Consider the following 14,302-nt stretch of genomic DNA (forward strand, 5'->3'; position numbering starts at 1 on the left):
GCTGTGGGACCACTGCTCAGCAGTAGCCAAAACACTGGTGTGTTATCAACACCTTTCTAGTGTTACCAAAAAAACCGATCAAAGAAATTCTCTAAGACTTGATTTTGGAGTTTTAGAAAGCAGGCATTGTTTATTGCAGCGCTGGGTGCGCGGGGGATTGCTCCACCTATCGTGCACACAGTTACCTACAGCAAGCAGAAATTTATATTGTTCCAGTCATACATATTCATATTATCATTGAGACGGGGGAACCAAAGAAACCTTAGCAGATATAGTAGATATATGAATGTGGATAAGAATTGTTTAATAATTATCTAGCTTATAATGAAGTTAAAGAAGTTTCAATAGAGGTAGACATGGCCCAAGGGGATGAGAAGTGATGTTTAATGCTTGCATTGTTGAGGCTGGCTGGGACAGGAGATAGTCCCTGATAAGAAGCAGCAGTGGCTCCAAGAACCAGCCAAGACCGACCTTGTGATTTGGACGAATGCCAAGGGACAACTGAGTCTGCGCAGGGACAGAAGGTTAAGAGTTCACCGTGAAGAAGACATACAGCCTTCATCTTCACGACCACCAGACGACCACCATAAGGAGGCACTGCGCAAGCGCAGTTGAGAGGAGACTATGGAAATGACTTCCTAGAGCTAATTTTAATATGAAGCGGGGATAGGTAATGCCTATGTATAGGCGTATTGCGAAACTCTATGTATATGTAACACTTGACTGTATAAATTTAAAGTGAACTGCCAAATCAGGCGCGCACGACTTTGGTGGGACTACCCCCCGTGCTTCCCAGCGCTGAATGAACATACCTACTTTACAATCTCACTGATTGTAGAGTCTGTTTTCCGCACGTCATCATTTACAGAGTGTCCACCCTTTGGTCACGTGCAGTGTGGGTCATCTCTTTCTCCTAGTTAACTGGCCTCAGCAAGTTTTAATTACAAAAACTCAGCAGAACTCAAAGCTTATCATCAGGGCCCAAGGCACATCAGGTCCGAGGCCTCCTGTCTGTTGGTGCCTTTAGCGCATACCATTGACAAAGCTCAAGGTTTTTCTTATCTAATTAGTACATACCAAAATTTTGAAGTTTTCAAGCAAGCAAAAGTTCGTTAGTACAGTGATACAGAAAAATTTTCCTTCTCCTGCCTTTGTTCAAGGCATCAACTCTCCCCTTTTATTGAGACTTTAGACTTACAAGTCCAAAGCCTCAATACCCAAACTTAATTTTCATGTACATTCGACTACAACAGTGTGGCAGTACATCCCGCCCCCCCATCCTGCCAGCAGGAAACGAAACTTCTCCAGGCAGGGAGAAGGGGAAGGAAACCCTGGAGGCTGCAGGTTGAAATTTGAACTGGCCAATTGAGATGCGCCAGGTACACCGAGGTGACCCTCCTAGCCAATAGAATTAAATGACCACAGGTCAGATTCGACAGGGGTATAAACGGGGTCCCGCCAGAGGACACATAGGCAGTTCCCCTCGGAGCAGCGGGTCTGCAGTCGGGGACTCCCCCTCGGGTCGGGGCACCGCCCGAGGTAACTCCTCGAGGGAGAGAGCCCTCAGCTTTTAGGTGAGTGATACGCGCGTTTTGGAGCCATCACTTTAAATCTTGGGGATTCTTAAGTCGGCCGTGTAGTATTAATTCTCTTTACATCATTGAGCCTGTGGTTTTATAAAATGTTACCGGACTTCTAACTAAGTTTTACTGAAGAATAAATCTGAGTTTTAACACCTGTTGGATTTGGTCGTGCATCCGTAACATCTTAAATTGGCATAGTCAGCAGGATGGTGTTAATAGAGGAATTATTACGGAGGCACGGCTGCAGCCCTTCTCCCCCGGGTCTGGACTGGGCGAAGGAGAAGTGGTCCGACCCGGCACCGGTCGTGGAGAGAGTAGAACTATTCCATGGAAGTAGTCGAGACGGCAAAGGCAGTGTGTGTGCCCTCCTGGGCGCCTGCTTGATTCAAGCACAGAACCGAAAGAGTAATTCTGCTAAAAGGCAAGGGGAAATAGATTATCTGAAGGTGGAATTGGAGAAAAGGGACGTGTGGCCCCTTATTAAAACAGAAGGGCACGCAGGTCCGCACGGTGGGAGCCCCCAGAGCGCTGTTTGCACGGCCCCTTGGTCGGGACCCGAACTCGGCCAGTTGCAAGCTAAGTTTTCGCGCAAGCCGGGTGAAACCGAAACTGAGTATTTGTGGACAGTTTCTCTAACGGGGGAGGATCGGATACTGTTGAGTGATGATGAAGCAAGAAATTACTGGGGACCAGGGGTGTTTCTGAGTGCTGGACCGGCAGGTGATCAGTCGATATCGTCCCGAGTAGCTTACTGGGCTGGGGGTGTGGACCCGAGGGAGAGAGGAGAACCTATTACTATCCGGGTAAAGGGACTGTCGGAGTTAACGGAGGGAGTGCAAAAAGCCGCCTGTGTTCAGGCTATGTATGATAGAGGGCAGCAAGGGATACCGATGACTGCACCGGTGGATCCCCGCCACCTCAGACCCCTTATTAGAGGTCTGCCGGACGCTTTAAAAATACACGTCCAGTCCCTCAGAGAAAGAATCCAGGGGGCCATTGATCGTAACCGACAGAACCCCCAGGGGCCGGCCGCGCATGTGATGACTTGGGAGGAAGTACTGCACAGCATAGTAGCTTACAGGCGCGAGATGGGATGGGCGGAGCCGAGCGGTGGCACGGAGGGCAGCAGGAAGGTCCGGGCAGCCAGTTGTAAGCCCCGCCCCCTCGAGCGGTCTCGATCTCGCGGGCGGGCGGACCGGAATTACGATCCCGAAAGGAACGATCTCTGGCGGAAGGCACTGGCACTGGGGGCACCCCGAGCCGTGCTGGACGAGCAGTCCACTGACGACATCCGGAAGTTGGTGGAATTGCTGGAGGGGAAAGCTAGAGAACAAAGGGGAAGCGCCAGCAACCCCGCCCCCTCGGGAGGAGAAACGGGACCCTTTCGCGGCGCTGCGAGAGGAACTGGACAGGCAAAAACCTAGAAGCTGCGGTTTGGGGTTCGGGCTGCCCAGTCCGCATGGTAAATACTTGCCAATGGTCTCCTGATAAAGAGCCTTATATACACATTCCTGTGTGTAATCGACAGGGAACCAAATTGTTCCCTGACATTGTGTAATTCGTGTTGAATTAAAAGACAATAAGGCTTACATACCAATCGGGAAGGGGGAAGGGACATATTGAGATTTAACAAATGCCTTGTGTAAATAACAAGGCTTGCTTAAATATTGCGTAAAGGTCACGGGAAAAGGGCAACGGCTATAACTTACTGGATAAGGGGGGGGAGAAGGACAATGGCTATAATTTACCAGATAAAGGGATTAACTCTGCCAGGACTGCACTTCTCCACATCAAAAGGCATTCTACATCAAAAGACACTCCCCCTTGAGAAGATCGACCGAATCTGCTCAGTAACAAACCTACACGAGTGAAGAAAGAAGAAGCGGGACAAGGCGGAGACTTACAAGAAAGGGGTACATGAACTGTATAAAAGGAATGTAACTATAACATAAAGTTGCGAGCCGTTGGTGGAGCGCGGACTCCCCGGCCGCCCAGCGCTGCTTGCTTGCTATTCTCAATAAATATATTAATTCTATATAAAATTGGCTCTGTCGGTATATAACACTGTGGGCCCAAAACGGATAAGTTTGGAATTCTTAATCGATACAGGAGCACAAATTAGTGTTTTAAATGAGCAACAAGCTAGTGAGCTGGGAATTAGGCCATCAAGAAAGGCTATAAACATTATAGGAGTAACAGGGGCGACAGAAAAATGTCCCATAGCTCGAACCCAACTTTGGCTACATGGGGAAAAAAGAATGACAGCTGTGGAGGTGGCTTTTAGCCCCTATGAGGGAAATATACTGGGATTTGATGTGCTGGCAGGCAGACAATGGTATCTACCCAATGGTAGGGTGTGGAGCTTCGGGGGCAGGGAGGCAGAGGCTATTCATGTGAGAACACTGCAGATTGCTCCTGCACTACCACAATCTAAGGTAACCCGTGTCCCTCAATACCTACTTCCAGCCGTGGCCAAACGGGGCATTTTGGAAGTAATTAATGATCTGGAGAAAAGAGAGATCATCAGTCGCACACATTCTCCTTACAATTCCCCTGTTTGGCCAGTCCATAAATCAGATGGAAGGTGGCGACTAACAATTGATTATAGAAGATTGAATAGTAATACCCCACCATTAACTTCTGCCGTCCCAAGTATCACCTCAGTGATAACAGCAATACAGGCTGCAGCCCACCCATGGATGGCTGCTTTAGATGTCAAGGATATGTTTTTTATGGTTCCCCTAAGGGAAGAGGACAAACCTCAGTTTGCCTTCACTTGGGAAGGGACCCAATACACCTTTAATCGATTTCCCCAGGGATACAAGCACTCCCCTGCTATTGCTCACAATGCTTTAGCCAAGCTCCTCGATGCTGTGGAGGTACCACCAGGTGTCCACATATATCAATATATAGATGATATCCTAGTTGGTGGGGACAACAAGGAACAGGTAGGGCAAGTGGCTGAGGCCATCTGGAATCTGTTAGTCAAGAATGGGCTAGACATTCCATCTTCTAAATGTCAAGGTCCTGGACAAGAAGTCAAATTCCTAGGGGCATGGTGGATAGATGGAGCAGTTGCGGTACCTGATGACACTCTATCAGCTATTGAAAAGGGACAGACTCTGGGCAATAAAATGGAATTACAACAGCTGTTAGGTACTTTGGGCTACTGGAGAAAACATATACCAGGTTTTTCGGTGATTGGCTGCCCTCTTTATGACTTGCTCTGAAAAAACAGAAAATGGGATTGGACTTTGCAACATATTGTTACAAATATTCTGATAAGTTAAAATTTTATATAAGCTGGGTTTGATCAAAAGGTAAAGATTGTAGAATATAGGGGTTTGAAGCTCGCAATGTAGTCATCGAAACTTAGGAACATACAAAATGTGCTGTATACAATCATAAGAAAATAAGTATTGTCTAAATTTAGTTAACCATAGAAACTTTGACAGATTTGTTAGTTTGTAGTGTTTTGTCCTAAGAAACTAAGAGAGATCATTATGGACCTTAGTTCTGTTGCTTAGAAACCCCACTTTGATCAAGATCCCAGTTAGTGGAATTAAGTAAGATTAACCAATGAATGTTTTAGTATAAGAATATTGATAAGGTGGTGTGACTGAGGGCCAATCACTAGAAACATTAAATTTAAGAATTAACATTGAATGTACTTTTATGTAAATCTAATACATGATGGCGAAAATCGTACTGCGCAGAATCACATAAGAGAGGTCAACTATTGGACAAAGTGAGGAAGACTATGGAAGACCACCAGAGGGCTTCTGAAGACCACCAGAGACTTCACCATGCCTGCGTAGAGGGACATTTACATATGCTAATGATTTATTGGACAGTTGATGATTATATATGACAGTTCCCAGAAATTTAGTGAATATGTATAACAGGTGTGTATTTACCCTGCATGATTAAACTAGACAGGTGCACACACTAGGTGGAGTGATCCCCTGCGTGCCCAGCGCTGCAATAAAGAAGTGCCTGCTTCTTAACTTCTCATTGCTGTTAAGGAGTTTTATTCCGGGTTTCGGCAAAAGTTTTGGCAACCCAGGTGGGACCTTGCGAGTGAGACTGGACAAGATCGAGTGTTGATCGAGCTCCGGCCGGCACCGAGGGATTCTCGGGGAGAACCATCGCTCTCGACTCATAAAGCTCCTCGCAACGTTCCCTGGAGAAAGTTTAAGGCACTTCTTCTTTGAAACTTGTTTGGATAGCCTGCCCGTAAGGCACGGCGAAAGCTTCGCAGGGTTGGGGCTGAGAGGGTACCTGTTTGTGTAGAAGTCTAGGCGTCTGCCCGTAAGTCATAAGCAAAAGCTATTGCAGGGTTGGACAATTGTGGGAAACAAGGGAACCTATATGCTATAGAGTTCTCAAAGGTAGTGCCTCCAACTGAGGTTGGAAGTTTTAAGTGTGATTAATAATCTTGCCAGGGGATATTGGTTATGACTCTTGCCTAGGGAAGTCGGCTTTGTCCGTGCCCTAGACAAGTAGGTGGACTCTGTTACCTGGCAACAATTGTTATTTGCATTCATTTGATAACTGGTATTTGATACATGCATTTTGTATTTGAAACTTTGTACTTGATACTTGGCATTTGATACTTGGTTCGGTATTTGATATTTGATTATTGACATTTGATATTTGATATATATATTTCATAGATATTTGGTATTTGATATATAAACATAATGGCATTAGCCAAATTATTTAAGAGTATGGGAAATTTATCCACTGATGGAAAGATACCAAAAACATCTCTGTTGGGATGTTTGTTGGCACATTGGGGTGAATTGCATGATGACTTATGTAAAAATCAAATGATTGAATATTGTAATCATTGGTGGCCCTTATATGTTTTGGAAGATCAGGAAAAATGGCCAACAAATAGAACTTTAAGCTATAATATTATTTTACAGTTAATGTTATTTTGTAGAAGAGAGTAAATGGAATAAAGTGCCATATGTAGATTTTTTTTTCTTTCAAGTGAAAGTATCTGATGAGGACCGGAGGGGAGTCTCCCAGTAGAACCTCTGGTTACAACTAAACTGGTAGAACAGAAAATTGAATTTGAATTGACACTAGAGTCACCTTTTCAGTTTTAAATACCTTAGAGGGAGAATTAAGTTCTGAAGAAATTAGTGTTGTTGGTGCGACAGGTGAACGAGAGACTAGACCCTTTTTTTAAACCTTTTACAATGAAATTAGGAAAGCAATAGGTCACTGATCAGTTTCTGTATTTGCCAAATTCTCCTAAACACCTGTTAGGGAGAGATCTACTTGAGAAATTGGAAGCAGAAACTAAATTTAAAAATGGAGAGATTAAAATTCTAATTCCAGAAACTAAACATATCGAAGCAGTGGCTTTGTTGTTGCAGGACGGTCAGCGAAAGCAGAAGATCATACCAGTCGAGTAAATAATGCTGTAATTCCAGTTGTCTGGGCTGGGGAAGTTCCTGGTAAATCCAAAAGAGCAGAGCCTGTGAGAATTGATTTAAAGCCAGGATCAAGTCCGGTAAGAATTAAACAATACCCCCTAAAACTGGAAAGTTGGAAAGGGTTAGTACCGATAATACAAAAATTTCTAAAGTACAAATTCTTAATAGAATGTGAATCCAAATATAATACCCCAATTTTGCCTGTTAAAAAGGCTAATGGAAAAGATTACAGGCTGGTTCAAGACCTTAGAACAATAAATCAAATAGTACAAGATATTTATTTGGTAGTAGCAAATCTTAATATTTTGTTAACAGCCCTAACAGAGAAACAAGAATGGTTTACAGTGTTAGACTTAAAAGATGCCTTTTTCTGTATTCCTTTGGATCCCAATAGTCAAGAGCTTTTGTTTTTGAATAGAAAATCCTGAGACTGGAAAAAAAAAAAATGCAATATACATGGACAGTCTTGCCTCAAGGCTTTAAGAACAGCCCTACCATTTTTGGAAATCAACTGGCACAAGAATTAGAGATTTGGAAGAAAGAAAATAATCAAAGAATCCTGTCGCAATATGTAGATGATTTATTAATTGCAGCTGAGACGGAAGAACAATGTACGAAGTTAACTATTAACTTTTTGAACTTTTTGGATATCAGTGGATATTGAGTGTCAAAAGAAAAAGCCCAAATAACCCAGAGAGAAGTAACTTATTTGGGTTTTAAAATCCTGAAAGGACAGAGACAATTAGGAACTGAGAGAAAGGAGGCAATTTGTCATCTCCCTGAACATAAGACTCTAAAAGAATTGTGAACATTTCTGGGAATGGTTGGGTGGTGTCACCTGTGAATTGCAAATTATGACTTGCTGGTCCGACCTTTATACGAGCAGCTCAAAACCTCAAACAATGGATTTATAGATTGGACTGATGCTGGAAAAGTTGCTTTTAAACAACTAAAACAGGCTTTAATGGAGGCGCCAGCCCTAGGCCTGCCAGATCTCACAAAGACATTTGAACTCTTTACTCATGAAAGAAGAGGTATAGCTCTGGGTGTCCTGGTCCAATATCTGGGACCAAGTCAGCGAGCTGTGGCCTACTTCTTGAAACAATTAGACAATGTGAGTCTGGGATAGCCTGGTTGTCTGAGAGCTGTCGCTGCAACTGTGCTACTGATCCAGAAAGCTTGTAAAGTTCACCTGAAGACAAAGGATTACTGTGTATGTTCCCAATATGATAACTATTGTGCTAAAAAAGAAAGGGGGCATTGGTTATCCCCTAATAGAATGCTGAAATACCAAATGGTGTTGCTGGAACAAGGTGATGTTTACTTAAAAACTACTACCATCGTTAACCCTGCCGTGTTTTCAACAACTGATCAAGTTAAAGGAGAACTGGAACATGACTGCTTGCAGACAATCAAAGGAGTTTACTCCAGCTAACCGGATCTCTGAGATGCGCCACTGAAAGAAACAGATTGGGAACTGTATACCAATGGAAATAGTTTCATCCATGAAAAAAAACGTTTATCAAGATATGCAATAACTACTACTGAGGAGGTAATTGAATCGTGAGCTTTGCCTTCAAATATCTGCCCAAAAGACTGAATTGATAGCTCTTACTCGAGCACTGGAACTAAGTCAAGAAAAACGAGTCAACATTTGGACAGACTCAAAGTGCTTTTGGAGTAATACATACACATGAAACAATATGAAGAGGAAGAGGACTGTTATCTGCACAAGGAGCCACCATTCAACATGCAGAACAAATACTGAAATTGTTAGAAGCCATCCGAAAACCAATAACGGTCACGATAATATACTGTAAAACACATCAGTTAAATAAGACTGTTCCTGAAAGAGGTAACTGATTGACTAATAAAGCTGCTAAAGAGGCTACAGAAAAAGACATCCTAACACTAGTTTCAGAGAAAAGTGTAAAATTGTCTAAAGAAACTCCAAATTATAATGAAAAAGATGAAAAATTAATTACTAAATTACAGACTAACAAAATGAAACAGGATAGGCTGTAACACTGATAAGTCAAATAATAGTCCCGCCCACAATAATAAGAGAAATTGCCCGAGCTGAACATAACAAAATATATTGGCAAACAGAAAATAAAATATGACAAAGATTGTTTAAACAATTATAAGCGGATGTAAAATTTATATATAAAATTATCCCCAAATGAGTAATAAGATTATCTTTGGAATTATTAAATAAGGATTTTTTTTTTAAGAGAATATTAGCAAATTGATTTTATAGAATTGTCTTGAAAAGAAGGATATATCCTAGTTTTAGTTGATATTTTATTGGGTGGCCTGAGGCTTTCCCTTATTGCACCAACAAAGCAAGAAAAGTAGTTAAAGTCTTGCTCAAAGAGATAATACCAAAATTTGGAGTGCCTGTAAGAATGTCATCCGACAATGGCCCTCATTTTATAACAAAGATTATGAGACAAGTTGAGCAAAGTATTACCTATAGATTGAGACTATCACACCCCATACAGACCACAAGCAAGAAGAAAAAAAAAAAAAAGAAAAAAGAATGAACTATACCCTTAAGCAACAGTTGAGCAAAATTTGTCAGGAAACCTCACTCACATTACCCATGGCTCTATTAAGAATCAGACTATAACCAGAAGAGAAAGAAAAATTAAATCATTATAAAATGTTATATGAAAGACCATATCAAGAGTCCTATGTTCTGAGTATCTTGAGTGCCTTTGGAGATATGTTTTTAAAAGGGTGTTATGATTTCTTTAAGAAATTCTTTTTAAGAACTTTGTCAGTATGTCTCCACAGCTGGACCCTTAGAATTAGACATAACAACGCATCCCTTCTGACCATGAGATTAATTTAGACAAACAGAAGAAATCACACATCTTAAATAGAACTGTATGAAAATTTATACTTATAAGTCTTTTGTAACCCAAAAATCCAAAAACTTTATCTAGTAGCTAAAGCTCTAAGATGGGGATATATTTATAGAAATTATAATAATATTTTAAATTATATTTGGGCCTTTTTTTAATAATGGAAAATTTAACTTGGAATTGACTGTATTAAAGGACAGGTAAAAAGTTTAAAGTTAACTGTTTGGGTGAATAGTGATGATATATGATCTATTCACCTTTTTATGAAAGATTTATTATTATTAAAAAACATGGAGTATGTAGATACATTGGACTTTTTAAAATTATTTATGTTATAGCTACATACCAAATGTGACAGATGATCTAAATCATCAGATAGACAGAATAAAACATGTAACTCAAAATGGTAGAGAATTAAGATCAAACGTTAGAAAATTCTTAACTAAATAAAATATTTTAAAACTTTAGATTTTCTCTGACTGGATGGTTGACTGAGCTTTTATAAAATATAATTTTGATAGTTATTATCATTGTTATAATCTGTGTCGCTTTTAGCTGCCTTAAGCTGTGACACGATCTATATTGAGATGAAGATACTAAAGTTAGTTTTAAACAAAAGAAAGGATACAATTTGTGTGATTTGTCTAATTTTTTTAAGAAGAAAATCAATCATAAAACTATAATAATCCAAGCTGTTACAAGACGGCAAGATGGACAAACAATCCCAGAGTTTGTAATTAGTAAAATTATAGTGAAAGTATTGAAATGATTTTCAAAACTTTCAAAGGGGGGAAATGTTACAAATATTCTGATAAATTAAAATTATATATAAGCTGGGTTTGATCAAAAGGTAAAGATTGTAGAATATAGGGGTTTGAAGCTCGCAATGTAGTCATCGAAACTTAGGAACATACAAAATGTGCTGTATGCAATCATAAGAAAATAAGTATTGTCTAAAATTAGTTAACCATAGAAACTTTGACAGATTTGTTAGTTTGTAGTGTTTTGTCCTAAGAAACTAAGAGAGAGATCGTTATGGACCTTAGTTCTGTTGCTTAGAAACCCCACTTTGATCAAGATCCCAGTTAGTGGAATTAAGTAAGATTAACCAATGAATGTTTTAGTATAAGAATATTGATAAGGTGGTGTGACTGAGGGCCAATCACTAGAAACATTAAATTTAAGAATTAACATTGAATGTACTTTTATGTAAATCTAATACATGATGGCGAAAATCGTACTGCGCAGAATCACATAAGAGAGGTCAACTATTGGACAAAGTGAGGAAGACTATGGAAGACCACCAGAGGGCTTCTGAAGACCACCAGAGACTTCACCATGCCTGCGTAGAGGGACATTTACATATGCTAATGATTTATTGGACAGTTGATGATTATGTATGACAGTTCCCAGAAATTTAGTGAATATGTATAACAGGTGTGTATTTACCCTGCATGATTAAACTAGACAGGTGCACACACTAGGTGGAGTGATCCCCTGCGTGCCCAGTGCTGCAATAAAGGAGTGCCTGCTTCTTAACTTCTCATTGCTGTTAAGGAGTTTTATTCCGGATTTCGGCAACAATATGGAAGCCCTTAACACTCTGAAAGATGAGCTTAAGGCTTATCAGAGACTAGGTCCATTGCACCCACGAGATCCTTTAAGGGTGGAATGGGGATTTGCTGAACATGCCTCATACTGTGGTGTATTTCAAAAGGGGCCACAGGGACCAGCTAGACCATTATTATTCTCCTCCACTGCATTCAAAGAAACGGAGCGACGATATTCAGATTGGGAAAAGGGGGTCCTTTCCCTCACTAGAGTGGTTAAAGAGGCTGAAAAGCTGCGTACATCACAAAATGTTATAGTACAGGGCCCTTTCCCTCTCTTAAATTCAATCCTCAATGGGTCACCTCCTCCCGAGGGAGTAGCCCAAAAGGCCACAGTTAGGAAATGGTATGCATACCTAGAAGGGATAAGCCAATTGCTCCCACTAAAGGAGGGTCCGACTAAGGTTTTCAAACTACAGCAACCTGTGAACCCTGATCCAACCTTGTTGGGTCAACCTTATAAACCTTCTCTGATTGAGGATGCACCCGAATTCGTGACAGGCTCAGATGTGCAAGGAGTGTGGTTCACAGATGCATCTGCCCATCGAGTGGGATCAAAATGGCAATATAAAGCAGTGGCATTGAAGATTGGTACTGGGAAGACAGTTGAGGAAGAGGGTGAAGGTAGTGCACAAATAGGAGCACTACAGGCTTTATTACTGGCCGTAGAGAATGGTGCTACCATCGTCTATACTGACTCTTACGCAACCTTTAAGGGTGCTACAGAGTGGATATGTCAGTGGGAATCTAGTAAGTGGGAAGTAGGTCATGCAAAAGTGTGGAGGACAGAGGACTGGCAATGTCTCCTGGCAATAGGGAGGTCCCGACCTTTAAAGGTGGGATGGGTGAAGGGACATGCTCAGGATGGAACCCCAGCTGTGAAATGGAATCAACAGGCGGACCACCTGGCCCAAATCAGGATGGTCACCAGTGAGAAGGAAGATTGGGATAGACTAGCAGAATGGTTGCATATCAAGCAAGGCCACTCAGGGAAAGCAGATCTCTATTATGAATGCCGATCTCAGGGTTGGCCAGTGTCTATGAAAACCTGTGAAGCAATTCTCACAGCTTGCCCGCAATGCCGAATAAGGCTTAAGGCTAATCACCCAAACCAAGCCCTGGCCCAGCATATCAGACAAGGCAAGGTTCTTTGGAGCATGTGGCAGGTTGATTACATTGGTCCTCTGAAACCATCCCATGGGAGGAAATATATTTTGGTAGGAGTGGAGGTGGTATCAGGATTGTCTATGGCAATGGCCGTTGGCACAGCTACTGGAGACCAGACAGTCCAGGTTTTGCGAGGATGGTTTGGTATTCTACCTATTCCTGAATGTATTCAAAGTGATAATGGGTTGCATTTCATAGCCACAGCGGTACAAGACTGGGCTGGAGGGGAAGGCATCAAATGGGTGTTTCACACCCCATATTACCCCCAAGCTAATGGTATAGTTGAGCAAACCAATGGCTTGATCAAAAGACATGCTGATGTCTCACGCCATAACTGGGACACACGATTACCACAGGCAGTTTTTACTGTTAATAACCAATGGGGAAATTATGGTAGTCCAAAAATTTGAGCATTTTGTCCTACAGGACCATTAAGGGGCAATGACTCTATACCAGAGGATCAGAGACACCAGTTCCCACTGGGGACATAGGTGGGCCAACCTGTCATGGTGAAACTGCCCTCCATTGGTATTGTTCCTATGACCTTAGCAAAACCTAGAGGCTTGTATGCCTGGGAAGCCTTGGATGGGAGTGGAAAGACTCACTGCATCAGTGCCCGGTGGATAATACTGGACTTTTAACCCTGTAACCCCGTTTTAAGACTGAGGCCTAGTTTGTGCTTTTTTTACAGGACCATGAAGGAACGAGTCATTCCAGTCCTTTTGCTGACAGTGATGACGGTGACAGGCATGGATGGTGAATATCTGGATGATAATATCGTGGCAAAATGATGGACATTAATATCGCGAGTCCTTGACCTCGCATGAGAGCAATGTAACAATTCTAGTTGGTCACCAGATGTGGCTATATCCTCCAACTAACCCGTGGGATCACGGGGTGGAGTTGGAATGGTACTACACTACGCTCTGAAATTCCATGGAGGCAATTGTTTCTGCCACAGGGACCAACTGGTTGGGAAAAGTTTTGATATATTCAGATTTTCTTTCACGGGGTGGGAGACCAGCCTTCTCTAATCTTTAATAATGCTTGTTGTTATGATTACTGTAATCTATATTGCAATAAGTTCTATCAAATGCTTGGTAGTGAAGCCTGTACTAACGGTTAAGTATACTCCTTTAAACTGTCCATACACTGAATATTCCTGTGTTTGATATTCCACTTTAGTTCTAGACCAGAAGGGAACCATGACCCACAATGAGCGTCAAACTCGCCAAACTGCACCCCTTTTTAACTTTGGAGGCAAGAGGTGACTGTACCACCACTCCAAAGAAACCAGTTGAATCATGACTGTGGTCACAGGGTGGATTGTGGCAGTCCACCCCCCCCCCCCCATCCTGCCAGCAGGAAACGAAACTTCTCCAGGAAGGGAGAAGGGGAAGGAAACCCTGGAGGCTGCAGGTTGAAATTTGAACTGGCCAATTGAGATGCGCCAGGTACACCGAGGTGACCCTCCTAGCCAATAGAATTAAATGACCACAGGTCAGATTCGACAGGGGTATAAACGGGGTCCCGCCAGAGGACACATAGGCAGTCCCCCTCGGAGCAGCGGGTCTGCAGTCGGGGACTCCCCCTCGGGTCGGGGCACCGCCCGAGGTAACTCC

At 42.2% G+C, this 14,302-nt stretch overlaps 1 long non-coding RNA gene across 1 annotated transcript; it reads left to right on the top strand.

Annotated features, from left to right (window-relative positions):
- The first annotated feature begins 1,258 nt into the window (after positions 1 to 1,258).
- On the top strand, positions 1,259 to 13,837 carry LOC138683378 (uncharacterized). The gene is made up of 2 exons (XR_011322943.1): positions 1,259 to 1,574; positions 13,372 to 13,837. It is a non-coding gene; the product is annotated as an uncharacterized lncRNA (long non-coding RNA).
- Positions 13,838 to 14,302: the final 465 nt, after the last annotated feature.

The sequence above is a fragment of the Haliaeetus albicilla genome, chromosome W, assembly GCF_947461875.1.
Source record: "Haliaeetus albicilla chromosome W, bHalAlb1.1, whole genome shotgun sequence".
Taxonomy (NCBI): domain Eukaryota; kingdom Metazoa; phylum Chordata; class Aves; order Accipitriformes; family Accipitridae; genus Haliaeetus; species Haliaeetus albicilla.